The following is a 14999-nucleotide window of genomic DNA, read 5'->3' on the forward strand; positions in this document are numbered from 1 at the left end:
CATGAAAAAGATATATTGGATGTTTATATGGATAAGAAGAGCATCCATTGTTCACAGATTAAGGCCAGAAGGGACTATTAGAAACACCTAGTCTGACCTCCTGCATAACGTATACTGTATTATTTCACTCAGTGATTTCTACAGCAAACCCATGACTACTAACTGAGCTTCATCGCGTATTTTAGAAAGACATTGAATTTCAATTTAAAGTTATGTTTAGGCACATAAAATATAGCTTCAGCGTTTAACCCAACTGAGGATATGCAGCATGCCCTACTGGTCTCAGGTAGTTCTTCAGCACCTGTCCTCAGTTTCCATTCTCTGCTGACTCCGCAGTACATGACCAATGCTTGAGTTATTTAATAGCACTCCTTTTGGGGGCTACTTTATGAGCATACAATAATTTAAAATGTCTCTTTCCTCTCAGTCTCTTGCTGGGGCGGCACAGCTTCTTACTTGCTGAGGTCAATCTTTCGCCCAGTCTTCCGCCAGGCACACCTCCTTTCTTCAGTTGTCCCCAGCTGTAACTGTTTGCAGGGTACCCAGCACTGTGATTCACCCTGCCACCAGCAGGAGGGAATCTTGCTTGTGCTTGGTTGGGTGTCAGCGCCTTACCAGCTTGTTGGCCACTCGAGCACTCTCCTCTGGGCAATGCCATTCTTTACTTTGCCTTGCAAGGTAATAGTTGCATCCAGTTCCAGAATCCCTTTGAAGCATTGCTCTGTGATATCCATCCCGTGTCACTGGCTACACACCAAATTACCAAGTCTGTTGTTTTCAAAGGAATAGCACACACCAGCTTGTATGATTCAGCTCAAGATCAGCATCTTGTTTAATATCACAGCACTGAGCTATTTATAGTGAAAGCAAGAGTAAGTTAATTATGGAAGCCTGGAGATAGCGAGTACGGATATTGGAAACAAATGGCTACATATGTGTAAGCAGAGTCTGAATGAATGTTCCCCTGACAGCTAGCTGGGGTGGGAAGAGACTTTGTGTGTGTTTATGTAAATACAGTTTGCTTCTGCTCTGCTTAGATATTCAGCACTTAGAGCAGTGTCAAAGTAATCAATTTTGTCTGGTGTTGAGCACAAATCAATTAAGTACTGAATGCAGAGGTAGTGAAATGCTGTTACCAAAATGTTGTAATTATTGTAGGAATACAGGGAAGCAGGGCTGTACTTAAATTGTCCCACATGAGAGGGGTCACCTTCAGTTGAAAGGACCTTGGTAAGCCAGGGGCTCAAATGCCAGAGCCCTGAGAAAGTAAGGTGGGTGAGGACAGCTGTCTCTGCCAGGAGGCATATGGCCTTTCCCTAGGAGTCTCCAGGTTGGTTTGACCTGTTCCTCCCCCCTGTTCAAAGAATAGAGCTAAATAGGTTTCATTAGAAGCTTTGTTGTCATTTTAAATGGTCAGTCAGAGCTAAAATTCAGTTGTGGTGAGACTGTGTTTCTGCCCAGAGCTGAAAAATCACTGAGAGTTGAAATCACTTGACATGGGACTGTGTTTCTGCCCAGCCTATAAAGAGCTGAAAAATCAGTAAGAGACTGATATGCAGAGGTCACAGCAGATAGAGGCAGGTGGCAGCAGAAGGTGATTGACACTCAGCTGACAAAGGAGTGGCTGGTGAGGCGGTGAGCAGAGCGAGCGACTAGCAGGGCAGCTGGTGGAGAGGTGCAGTGAATAAGGTGCCTCCTTACCTACACCCAGGCTGGGAGGTGAACTCTGCGGATGCACCTTTGATCTCTGGGTCTGCACTGACCAAGGACAGAAACAGTGGGGTGCAGAGAAGGGACGGGCATGCTAAAGGGACTTTTGGGTTGCTGGACTTAAGAACCTGAGGGGAAAAGGACACTGCTCAACTTACTTGGGGATGGGTCTTTTGCTCATGGTTTATGTTTATGAACCCTGTTTGCAGTGTTTTCCCAAATTCATGTCAAGTTACTTCCCTCCTTTTATTATTGAATGAGGTGAGGATGTGGGCCTGATCCATTAGGAATTGGGACCAGAGGCGCTACAGAAAAGATCTTGGCAACTGAAGTGGGGAAAAGAAACAAACAAGTTGGGAAGTTAGGATATAGCAAGGACAAGTTTGGAGATCTAGGCCAAGGTGGAGATTAGTAGGCCCATAGAAGTGAGAACAAGAAACTTAAGGGCAAAGAGAAGTTAGTGGTGGGGTTCGAACAGGCAAGTGGTGTGGTCTCCCAAGGAAGGTTATTTTGGTAACAATATTCTGTAAGGAAGGAATGTGAGAATTAGAGAGGCTAAAGAAGAGGAGGTTACATCAACTGACCAGGCATGACTAGGGTATGGGCAAGTGTGTTGGCAAGCAGGACCCCAAAGAGATTGTCACTGTGTTTTGGAGGACGAAGCAGTAAGATTTTGTGACTGCCAGTATATGTGGGAAGAGGAGGAGGAAAGCGTTCAAGCTGACTCAAGGTTATGAGCATTGACGATAGGAAGGATAATAGCAGTGAAAAGAGAAGTGGAGAAAAGTGGTGGCAAAGATTTGAGAGGGAAAATAAGAGGCCAGGTGTCAGCCATATACATTTTGAGCTGGCAATGCACCAGTGATTTTCAAAAAAAATTTCATTGACAGACCCCTAAAAAATGTCGAATGGAAGTGCGGATCCCTTTGGGAATCTTAGACATAGTCTGCAGGCCACGAGTCCACAGAGCACAGGCTGAAAACTTCTGCAATAGGCTATCCAGGATAGCCTCCTAGAGACAGTCAGATATGCAGTACTGGATAATAGTAGGCAGGGCAGGTGCAATATGGAAGAGCTGAGGCCAGATTGGATTAATTTCTATCTACAGTAAGGCACTTATTTCCAGCCAGAAGAACTGACCACACATTTGCAGCAAAAGCTAAAACAGGAAGTTGATAGCAACTCAGTTTTGTAGAATTTCCCCAACATTCACTTGCAGAAGCAGATAAAAACTAGTGGGAGTTTTGATTAAGTTTTGAAGGGTGAGATCTCATTTTCATTCAGATGTAAACTAATCTGTTGCTATGAATATTGTAAGTGGTGATACGGTTGACAGTTTCACTTTGTTCATGCACCAGTGTGAAACCGTGAAGAGTGGTTTATCTATGGCCCTTTTCCATTCTGATATTTCCAGGATAGTGACTTGTTACGGAGTTGTCTCCAGAATGTTTTCTGATTCTTTTGGGGTGAGAGCCTCTGCAGAAACACTACTCCACTATAAAGAGACCGGTGGAGGGAACTCCAGGACCAATTTCTAGTTCTCTCTGCTTATATTAACTTTGAATTCCTCTGGTCACCTTCAGAATGTTCTTTCACCTCTTTGATTTTGGACAGTGGCTTCAGGCAGCCCATATTCAATGTCTCTGAATCTGTTCCTGGAGGTATTGTGAAACAGAAGGGTTTCTAGCATCACAGTGGTCCAATTCTTAACCTTCCTAACTTTCTGTGAAGTTCAGTTTGTAACACTGAAGTTTATATACATCATTACACTCATCTTTCTCATTTTACAGCTCATATATTATAGAGAGACTGTTTTGGGTGGCTCTCTTTCACTTATTATAGTAACTTCAGGTTTGAAACTTAACCCTCTCTGCAGGGCTTGAGGTTAAGGAGGCAAGGAGGGGATCAAAGGAGTTTACATTATGACCATAAATATTCACACATCGAAAGCTATACTCTTCATCATGCCTCCCAGTGACAAAAAGAACCAGGTACTGGTATTTTGATGGAATTACATTTAAACAATGTAAAAAATATTTTTAAGAGATATAAACTGTCAAGCTTCAAGGCATAAAGCTACATTAATGACTGAGGCTAGGAAGAAACTTCACCTATGTGCAGATTAGTCCATACCTGTCCATTATGGGGAGTGAGGGGAGTATCTTGAGCTTCCTCTGAAGCATCTGGTGCTGGAAAGCTCTGTCTACACTGGCACTTTCCGTGCTAAAAATTTTGTTTCTCAGGGGTGTAACAAACACACTGGTGTGCGACAAAAGTTTTAGCACTGAAAAGCACCAATATAGATAGCGCTTGCGGCTCCCAGCGATAACGCTACCACCTCCGGTTTGGGGTGGTTTGGTTTTGTCACCGGGAGAGTTATCTCCCAGCGACAGAGAGCGACCACAGCACTGCAAGGTGTACTGTGTAGACATGAGACTGGACTAGGTGGAACATTAGTCTGATCCAGTGTGGCAGTTTCTATATTCCTAATCTCTGAGAACAGATCAAGTCATAGGACCTTTTCCCCAATGAAAGCAAGTGGCAGCCTAAATATTAAGCAATGTTTATGTCTGGGATACCATTTTCACTTATGTCATCAGGCTGTGTTTTGTAGTTTTGACTCTGTACATTCTCTCTCCCTTGTGCTAATTGGCTGTTTGTCTCAAGCCCCACCCACTCTCTTCCTCACATTCTCTTTACCTCAGTCTCACCCCGCCATGCTCCCCCCTTCCTTTTCCCTCTCCTCTCCCCTGTGCTGTGGCCCCTTTCCTCATTTCCCTCCCTTCGTCTTTCCATCTAGCTAATTTCCTCTAAACAAACCCCCACCCATTTTTTTTTATCATAGGCACTACTGACATTTGGCACTACATTTTCATCATAGGCACTACTGTTTTTCCACCATATGTACTAACGACATTTGCCAGCCATCACTCTGACTTCTGGGCCTATTTAGATTGTGAGATCTTTAGGGAAGAGACTTTCTCCTCCCTCTATCTGTACAATGCTCAGCACAATAGGGACCTCAGCTGGTCCTGAGGCAATATCAGAGTAATAATAATGTGACGTTAGGATGGGTGATACGCCCTTCCAGCCATCATTTATTGTACCACTTCCAGCAAAGACTATACATTTAATTTGTATGTAAATTATTTAAAACCTTAAGAGGCTAAGAAAATGCTCAGAATTGCCTACTCAAGTGTTCTAGCAGGCAAGAATTGTTCAGTTTCAACAGAAGCAGCTGTTCAGTGCGCTAACGCCTGCTGATGTTTTCTTTCAGCTAAGAAAAATAACACCCTTTTCCCACCTCAGTAAGCAAAAAGGAATTGAAGGCACTCAAGATGCCTAACTGCCTCATCACCATTCTTGAGGAGTAAAGGGTTATTCAACACTACATTACTTCTCATTGCCCGGAGGATCCTGTGTGTCAATATTTAATGCTAAAAGAAAGGAGGGAGATATTAAAGGGCAGTTGACTCAGTAAATATGTGGATTCTAGCAAAATCCTGATTTTTGTTTGAAAGTTTATTATCCATTTTGTGTCAGAAGGGCAGCATCTAGCAAGAATGTATCACAGGCAGAGAGGTATTTGGAAATCAGTCAAATATCCTAGCAAGGGTGCTAGTAAAGCAGTATTCTTCTGGAATGGCAACCTAACACAGGTTTTACACACATGCCAATGAGTACTCAGAAACCAGTGTGAACTATGTTTTTATAACACAGCTATGAATCTTGTCCTAACGAAATCTGCTCCAATATCCATAATCTGATTAAAACAATGCGTCTGCTTATGCCCAAATACATCTGTTAGTCTTTAAGGTACCACCAGACTCCTTGTTGTTTTTGTGGATACTGTTTAACATGGCTACCCCCTGATACTTGACATAATCTGATTGGCGCAATCAGAAAAATAGATGGAATTTGAGATGAAAAAATAAAAAGCAAAGTGATTTTGAGTAAAAAGCCCATGATCAAGAGGGGACAGCCAGACTCTCATTTAGTTTACACTGCTGTAAATCCAAAGTAAAGCCTTGGATTTCAGTGCCATTCCTGCGGATGAAGATTAGAATCTAGCCCTCCGTGGCAGTCTTACATCTCAGTTTCTCCCATATGATTCCTCATCTTTCTGCATCCCCACAAAATCTTTCCAACAACCCAGGTTCTGATCCCACATTGTCTTGCACCTTGCATAGTCCCTTATACCTGTGCAGAGAGAGTTCAGAGTGGATATAAATGTCACCAGTATGAAGGAAGAATTCTGATTTGGTAGCATTTTGACACCCACTAGTTTTCTATGGTCGTGCCAAGGTTTACGGCAGCCCACATATGGAATCTTTCAAATTTGGTCCCCTTCCCATTTCCCCCCAACTGGGCTTTTAAAAGTAGGTCTGGTCAAAAAAATTCCGTCAAAACTGTTTTTCACTGGAAAACTAGGTATTTGACTAAACAGAATTTTCCATAAAAAGTGTCTGTTTTTTTATATTTTTGTCAAAAAATGGAATGCCCTGAACCAGAAATATTTTGAGTCTGAAATATTATTGTAGTGTCTCATGGGAATTGTTTAGTTGGTTGCCTCCTGCTTGCATTCTTCTCTATGGGCATGTCTCCCCAGCTGGATTTCATCTCCTACTGCACACTTGCTGGGTTTCAGAGCCTGGGCTCCAGCCCCGGGGCGAACATTGTCACTGCTATTTTTATCCTTGCAGCCTGAGCCCCACGAAACCAAGTAAATTGACCTAGAAAGCTCTGAGACTTGGCACCATAGGATTTTCTTTGCAGTGTAAACATAACTTTACGGGCCTCAGATACTATGGTGATCAGCATCAGGGAAATGCCCCAAAATGAACTGAACAAGTATAATCTAACCCAAAGGATGCTATTCACCTCCAAATATGCAAATAGATCATCCAATGGGAATTACGCTGGAGTGTCATGCTGAAAGTGAAATGAAAGTTAACAACTCCCCTTGTCCTACTAAACTACATTTACCAATTAAATACAGTATTGGAAATCGTAAAATGTGTTCCTTTAAAAAGAAAAAAGTTTGGGCTTTTTCTTTTTCTTTTCCTTACTGTAAGAACTTTTAGAACTGATCCATCGCACACATTTATGGAAGATATTATTTTAGCAGAAATCAGAAACCTTTAGTCACCTGCTGAGTTTAAACAGCAGGAGTCTGACAGAAGGTCAACACTGGCTGTGACAGATAACTCTTACTGGATCGGTTCTGGTGTTGGACCAAACTTGTGAGCCAATATGATCTTTAAATATTATTATTTGTATTATGTGACAGCTTGAGGTTTGTGCTAGATACTGTACAAGCACACACTGAGAGATAGTCCTTGTCTCACAGTCTACATAGAGAAGACCAACAATGCATTGGAAAGGAAACACGATACAGAGAGGCGACTTGACTTTCCTAAGGACCTACACCAGGTTAACGACAGATCCGGGAATAGAAACTAGATCCCTTAACTCCTAAGCCAGCACCCTTCACACCAGCCCATCCTGCCTCAATATTCCTGAAATCTCTTACCTGTGTAGTTTGTATTTAAAAGGCTGTTTTACTACTGGAAGATGGAGGGAGAAATCCCTGTTAATTTTTCATGGCTGATCTCAGAGGAATTGTCTGATACCTGACAAAAAAAGGTCTGTCTCAAAGGTATTGTTTGGCATTTAAGGGCCTTATTTCTAGAATTTCTGAGCATCCACAGTGCCCATTGATTTGCATTGGAGTAGCAAGTATTCAGCACCTGTGAAAGTTAGACACAAAGCTTTTAAACCAGATGAGGAGTAAGGGAAGTCACCCTTCCTCTGTGAGCAGAGCATACACTTATGAGGATGGGTTTTGGAAGGTGATTTTATGTGTGTCTTGCTAGATCTGAAGGAGGTCTGGTGGGAGGGAAAAAGATGTTTGCAGTGAGTCCTGTATCATGGTCAATAGTTTCTTCCGTGATAGCTTAGTTCATGCAAAGACTTAGGGAGAGCCTGAGTCCTGAAACCACGCAGCACAGTTAGTCTGGGAGATACAAGTAGCCAGAAGGGAATACAGGGTCTGTGTGAGGCCTACATAAATAATCCTATTTATAGTCCTACAAACAAAGCAAAGAATCCTGTGGCACCTTATAGACTAACAGACGTTTTGGAGCATGAGCTTTCGTGGGTGAATACCCACTTCCTCAGATGCATGTAGTGGAAATTTCCAGGGGCAGGTATATATATGCTAGCAAGCAAGCTAGAGATAACTAGGTCAGTTCAATCAGGGAGGATGAGGCCCTGTTCTAGCACTTGAGGTGTGAAAACCAAGGGAGGAGAAACTGGTTCTGTAGTTGGCAAGCCATTCACAGTCTTTGTTCAATCCTGAGCTGATGGTGTCAAATTTGCAGATGAACTGAAGCTCAGCAGTTTCTCTTTGAAGTCTGGTCCTGAAGTTTTTTTGCTGCAGGATGGCCACCTTAAGGTCTGCTATAGTGTGGCGAGGGAGGTTGAAGTGCTCTCCTACAGGTTTTTGTATATTGCCATTCCTAATGTCTGATTTGTGTCCATTGATCCTTGTCCGTAGAGACTGTCCAGTTTGGCCGATGTACATAGCAGAGGGGCATTGCTGGCATATGATGGCATATATTACATTGGTGGATGTGCAGGTGAATGAACCGGTGATGGTGTGGCTGATCTGGTTAGGTCCTGTGATGGTGTCGCTGGTGTAGATATGTGGGCAGAGTTGGCATTGAGGTTTGTTGCATGGATTGGTTCCTGAGCTAGAGTTATTATGGTGCGGTGTGCAGTTACTGGTAAGAATACGTTTCAGGTTGGCAGGTTGTCTGTGGGCAAGGACTGGCCTGCCACCCAAGGCCTGTGAAAGTGTGGGATCATTGTCCAGGATGGGTTGTAGATCCTTGATGATGCGTTGGAGGGGTTTTAGCTGGGGGCTGTATGTGATGGCCGGTGGAGTCCTGTCGGTTTCTTTCTTGGGTTTGTCTTGCAGTAGGAGGCTTCTGGCTCTGTTGATCTGTTTCCTTATTTCCTCATGTGGGTATTGTAGTTTTGAGAATGCTTGGTGGAGATTTTGTAGGTGTTGGTCTCTGTCTGAGGGGTTAGAGCAGATGCGGTTATACCTCAGTGCTTGGCTGTAGACAATGGATCGTGTGATGTGTCCGGGATGGAAGCTGGAGGCATGAAGGTAGGCATAGCAGTCGGTAGGTTTTCGATATAGGGTGGTGTTAATGTGACCATCACTTATTTGCACTGTGGTGTCTAGAAAGTGGACCTCCCATGTAGATTGGTCCAACACATACAGCCCCCAGCTAAAACCCCTCCAACGCATCATCAAGGATCTACAACCCATCCTGGACAATGATCCCACACTTTCACAGGCCTTGGGTGGCAGGCCAGTCCTTGCCCACAGACAACCTGCCAACCTGAAACATATTCTCACCAGTAACTGCACACCGCACCATAGTAACTCTAGCTCAGGAACCAATCCATGCAACAAACCTCAATGCCAACTCTGCCCACATATCTACACCAGCGACACCATCACAGGACCTAACCAGATCAGCCACACCATCACCGGTTCATTCACCTTCACATCCACCAATGTAATATACGCCATCATATGCCAGCAATGCCCCTCTGCTATGTACATCGGCCAAACTGGACAGTCTCTACGGAAAAGGATCAATGGACACAAATCAGACATTAGGAATGGCAATATACAAAAACCTGTAGGAGAGCACTTCAACCTCCCTGGCCACACTATAGCAGACCTTAAGGTGGCCATCCTGCAGCAAATAAATTCAAGACCAGACTTCAAAGAGAAACTGCTGAGCTTCAGTTCATCTGCAAATTTGACACCATCAGCTCAGGATTGAACAAAGACTGTGAATGGCTTGCCAACTACAGAACCAGTTTCTCCTCTCTTGGTTTTCACACCTCAAGTGCTAGAACAGGGCCTCATCCTCCCTGATTGAACTGACCTAGTTATCTCTAGCTTGCTTGCTAGCATATATATACCTGCCCCTGGAAATTTCCACTACATGCATCTGAGGAAGTGGGTATTCACCCACGAAAGCTCATGCTCCAAAACGTCTGTTAGTCTATAAGGTGCCACAGGATTCTTTGCTGCTTTTACAGATCCAGACTAACACGGCTACCCCTCTGATACTCCTACAAACAAGTCCTTTCTCTCATCTGCCAATGATAGACCTGACCCTGTAAATGCTCCATGCTTGGAATGGGGAGAAAGTTCTGCATGTATGGTGCACCTTCACAATCTCTTTGCAAATAAGGAAAATGGAGCTCTATTGACAATTCGCCAATCTACAACCTGGGACAGGAAACCATACTCAATGGAAACAGAGAGATCCCTTAGGCTGGAAAAAAGATTCTACCCCACCATGTGGGATTTTTCAGATATCTCCTAAATCCTCCTGTGTATCTTAAGTTCTAACACAGTGGTATGTTATACAGCATTTGTCTATAGCATATTGTTTTATTTCATGGTTTACTCACCACTTCTGTAAATTTGCCAGTAAAAATCTCCTTTATTTGAACTTCTGAATTTTATCCTGGATTATTTTACTTGGGAACAGCTGCTGGCAGGCATCTCAGAGTGAAGCTGCACAGCTGGTCTCAGGGGACAACAGAGCAAAGTGCAAGCCCACCTTCCACACTGGATCAAGGGCATATTGCAGGCTCTCTTCCCAACCATTGCTTGTGTAACCCATACATATTGTGTGGCTCTCTGTTTCCTTCTATTGCCTACACCAGCTAGAGCTTTGAATCTGCTACTGGCTTTGAGTTAAGAGATGGCTTTTTTAGCTTAGGCAAGAGAGGTTCCTGCTTTGATATCCAAATGTCTTGAGTTTGATCCCTGATGCTAATGACCCACTTGGGAATGTCACAATTCACTGACATGAGTCTGGGGTCCAGAGAGAATTGTACAATCTGAAAGTTTCAGGAAGCAGTGATGCTGGCTGCTCTCATTTTCTCCTATGGCACCAGACTTCACCATGAAAGAAGAGATAGGGAACTACTTCAGCATTAGCTGTGGAATAAGATTTCTGTTCCAGAAAAGACCATCTTCATGGTTCATAAGGATTTTCACTCCATGGATGTGCTGGCTTGGATCAACCCCAGCAGTCAATCATATCCTGGATCTGCCACTGAATAACATATAGAAGCTAATTTACCACATTCGCTTGCCAAAGCACTAGCTGTTTAAATGAGCAATACAACACTGAACATATATTTTTTTAAAAATTAGCTTAGTTATTAAATACAGGGCAGCAAAACATGAGGGAGTCTATTTGATTTTTCTCAGTTTATGTAACAAAACATTACTGAAAGCACACCATCCTAGCCACCATGGACGTAGAGGCTCTCTACACGAACATCCCACACACAGATGGAACACAAGCTGTCAGGAACAGTATCCCTGATGATGCCACAGCACAACTGGCTGCTGAGCTCTGTGCCTTTATCCTCACACACAACTATTTCAAATTTGATGACAATATATATCTCCAGATCAGTGGCACCGCTATGGGCACCCGCATGGCCCCACAATATGCCAACATTTTTATGGCCGACCTGGAACAACGCTTCCTCAGCTCTCGTCCACTCACGCTCCTTCTCTACCTACGCTACATTAATGACATCTTCATCATCTGGACCCATGGGAAGGAGACTCTGGAAAAATTCCACCATGATTTCAACAGCTTCCACCCCACCATCAGCCTCAGCCTGGACCAATCTACATGGGAGGTCCACTTCCTGGACACCAAGGTGCAAATAAGTGATGGTCCCATTACCACCACCCTCTACCGAAAACCTACCGACCGCTATGCCTACCTTCATGCCTCCAGCTTCCATCCCGGGCACATCACACGATTCATTGTCTACAGCCAAGCACTGAGGTACAACTGCATCTGCTGTAACCCCTCAGACAGAGACCAACACCTACAAAATCTCCACCAAGCATTCTCAAAACTGCAATACCCACACGAGGAAATAAGGAAACAGATCAACAGAGCCAGACGTGTGCCCAGAAGCCTCCTACTGCAAGACAAACCCAAGAAAGAAACCAACAGGCCTCCACTGACCATCACATACAGTCCCCAGCTAAAACCCCTCCAATGCATCATCAGGGATCTACAACCCATCCTGGACAACGATCCCACACTTTCACAGGTCTTGGGTGGCAGGCCAGTCCTCGCCCACAGGCAACCTGCCAACCTGAAACATATTCTCACCAGTAACTGCACACCGCACCATAATAACTCTAGCTCAGGAACCAATAAATGCAACAAACCTCAATGCCAACTCTGCCCACATATCTACACCAGCGACACCATCACAGGACCTAACCAGATCAGCCATATCATCACCGGTTCATTCACCTGCATGTCCACCAATGTAATATATGCCATCATATGCCAGCAACGCCCCTCTGCTATGTACATCGGCCAAACTGGACGGTCGCTACAGAAAAGGATAAATGGACACAAATCAGATATTAGGAATGGCAATATACAAAAACCTGTAGGGGAGCACTTCAACCTCCCTGGCCACACTATAGCAGACCTTAAGGTGGCCATCCGGCAGCAAAAAAACTTCAGGACCAGACTTCAAAGAGAAACTGCTGAGCTTCAGTTCATCTGCAAATTTGACACAATCATCTTAGGATTAAACAAAGACTGTGAATGGCTTGCCAACTACAGAACCAGTTTCTCCTCTCTTGGTTTTCACACCTCAACTGCTAGAACAGGGCCTCATCCTCCCTGATTGAACTAACCTCATTATCTCTAGCTTGCCTGCATATATATACCTGCCCCTGGAAATTTCCACTACATGCATCTGAGGAAGTGGGTATTCACCCACGAAAGCTCATGCTCCAAAACGTCTGTTAGTCTATAAGGTGCCACAGGATTCTTTGTTGCTTTTACTGAAAGCACATAATCAATGCTGAGTGGTATTATGTTTAGTAGTACAACTGTTTATTGCTAGAAACAGATTAAGATGGCCAGAAAAGCCAATGCAGTCTTAACTTTGAAGTAGGAAAAGTCTTAGTCTTGGCCATGATACTGAATAGTTTGATTCCATCAGAATTATTTTCAAGGTGACTTGCAAAAAGAGAAGCGATTGTACTTGTTTCCTTATTCTTAATGATGTATAAAGGTGGGTGAAATGTTGCTGGAGGGGGGGTGTCTGCTTTTTATTTTAACATTAGAAATTTAAGTCTTGTCTACCTCTAATTATTTTCCAGGACAATTAATAGATTCATAGTTTCCAAGGCCAGTAAAGACCATTATGATCATCTAGTCTGACCTCCTGTATAACACAGGCCGTAGTAATTCCCCAAAATAATTTCTAGAGAATAACTTTTGAAAAAAATATCTAGTCTTGATTTAAAATTTGCCAGTGATGGAGAATCCACCACCACCCTTGATACATTGTTCCAGTCGTTAATTTACTCTCTCTGTTAAAAATGTACATCTTATTTCCAGTCTGAATTGATCTAGCTTTCACATCCAGCCAACAGATTGTGTTATAACTTTCTTTGATAGGCTGAAGAGACCATTCTTTAATATTTATTCCTCGGGAAGGTATTTATAGATTGTGATCAAGTCATCCCCTAACCTTCTCTTTTAAGCTAAATATTGAGCTCCTGGAGTCTATCACTATAAGGCATGTTTTCTAATCCTTTAATCATTCTTGTAGCTCTTCTCTGAACCCTTGCCAATTTATCAACATCCCTCTTGAATTGTGGGCACCAGAACTGGACACAATGTTCCAGCAGTGGTCACACCTGTGACAAATACAGAGGTAAACTAACCTCACTGCTGCTACTCAAGAATTCCATTTTTATGCATCCAAGGATTGCAATAGTCCTCTTAGCCACAGAGTCACATTGGGGAACTCAGGTTGAGCTGATTATCCACCACAGCCACCAAATCTGCAGCATACAGGGTAAAGTCTTCTTTGTGTAAGTATGGCCTACATTCTTTGTTCCTAGATGTACACATTGACATTTAGCTCTATTAAAATCTAAGTTCCCTCTAAGCTGCACAGCTGCGCAGCCATGCAGCAGCCTATTAAGCACCACACAGGTGATCAGGGTTGCAGTGGGGAGAAATTCCTCTCTCCCAGCCCAAAACCCAACTGGTCCATCCACAGACCTGTTGTAATCAAGGGAAACGTGCCCCTCCCTCATCCCCAACCCAGCCTGGCCCAGACCTGCTGCAGCGGGGGAGATGCACCCCTCCCCTGTCCCCAACCCAGCCCAGCCCGGACCTGCTGCAGCCGTGCGAGAGGCACCCCTACCATGGCCCCAACACAGCCCCAGCCTGGACCTGCGCAGTGGGGAGAGGCACCCCTCCCTCTCGGCCCAGATGCTGCTATGGGGAAAGAGAGTTGTGGAAGGAGTTCTCTCTCCCCATCGCAGCCCTGGGGCAGCTGCATCCCCAACCCCTCATCCCCAGCCCCACCCCAGAACCCGTACCCCCAGCCAGAGCACTCATCCCCCCAACACGCCAACCACCTGCCTCAGCCTCAGCCCCTCATCCTGCCCCACCCTAGAGCCCGCACCCCGAACTGGAGCTCACCCCCTCGCACCCCAAATCTCTTCCCCAGCCCACATCACCTCCATATTGGTGCGCATAACAAAATTCATGCTGCACATGGATGGGAAAAATTAGAGGGAACACTGATTAAAATTCATATTTACTTGTGTGCAGCTGATCAAGAGATCAAGATCATTCTGTATCAGTGACCGTCATCTTCATTATTTACCACTCCCCCAATTTTTCTGTCCTCTGCAAACTTTATCAGTGGATTTCTTCCAGGTCATTAATAAATTTATAAATTTAATAACAGAGGGCCAAGAACCACTCCTTGTGGGGCCCCACTAGAAACCCACCCATTCAATGGTGATTCCCCATTTACAATTACAATTTTGATACCTAACAGTTACTCAGCTTTTAATCCATTTAATGTGTGCCATATTAACTTGATATCATTCTAATTTTGTAATTTTGTAATGTCATGCAGTACCGAGTCAAATGCCTTACAGAAGTCTAACTATATTACATCAATACTCTTACCTTTATCAACCAACCCTGTAATCTAATAAAAAAAAATCAGGTTAGTGCAGGATCTGTTTTCCATAAACCCATGTAAACTGTCATTAAATATGTTACCCTCTTTTAATTCTTTCTTACTTGAGTCCCATATCAGCAGCTCCATTATCTTGCCCAGGATTGATGTCAGACTGACATGCCTATAATCACCCA

General features: G+C 43.9%; 1 protein-coding gene across 1 annotated transcript in view; it reads left to right on the plus strand.

The window, feature by feature from the left end:
* LOC127045326 (uncharacterized) overlaps positions 1-14999 on the plus strand; it is a 201384-nt gene that overhangs the window by 118415 nt on the left and 67970 nt on the right. The window lies entirely within an intron of this gene.

This window comes from Gopherus flavomarginatus, chromosome 2 (genome assembly GCF_025201925.1).
Source record: "Gopherus flavomarginatus isolate rGopFla2 chromosome 2, rGopFla2.mat.asm, whole genome shotgun sequence".
In the NCBI taxonomy this organism is placed as follows: domain Eukaryota; kingdom Metazoa; phylum Chordata; order Testudines; family Testudinidae; genus Gopherus; species Gopherus flavomarginatus.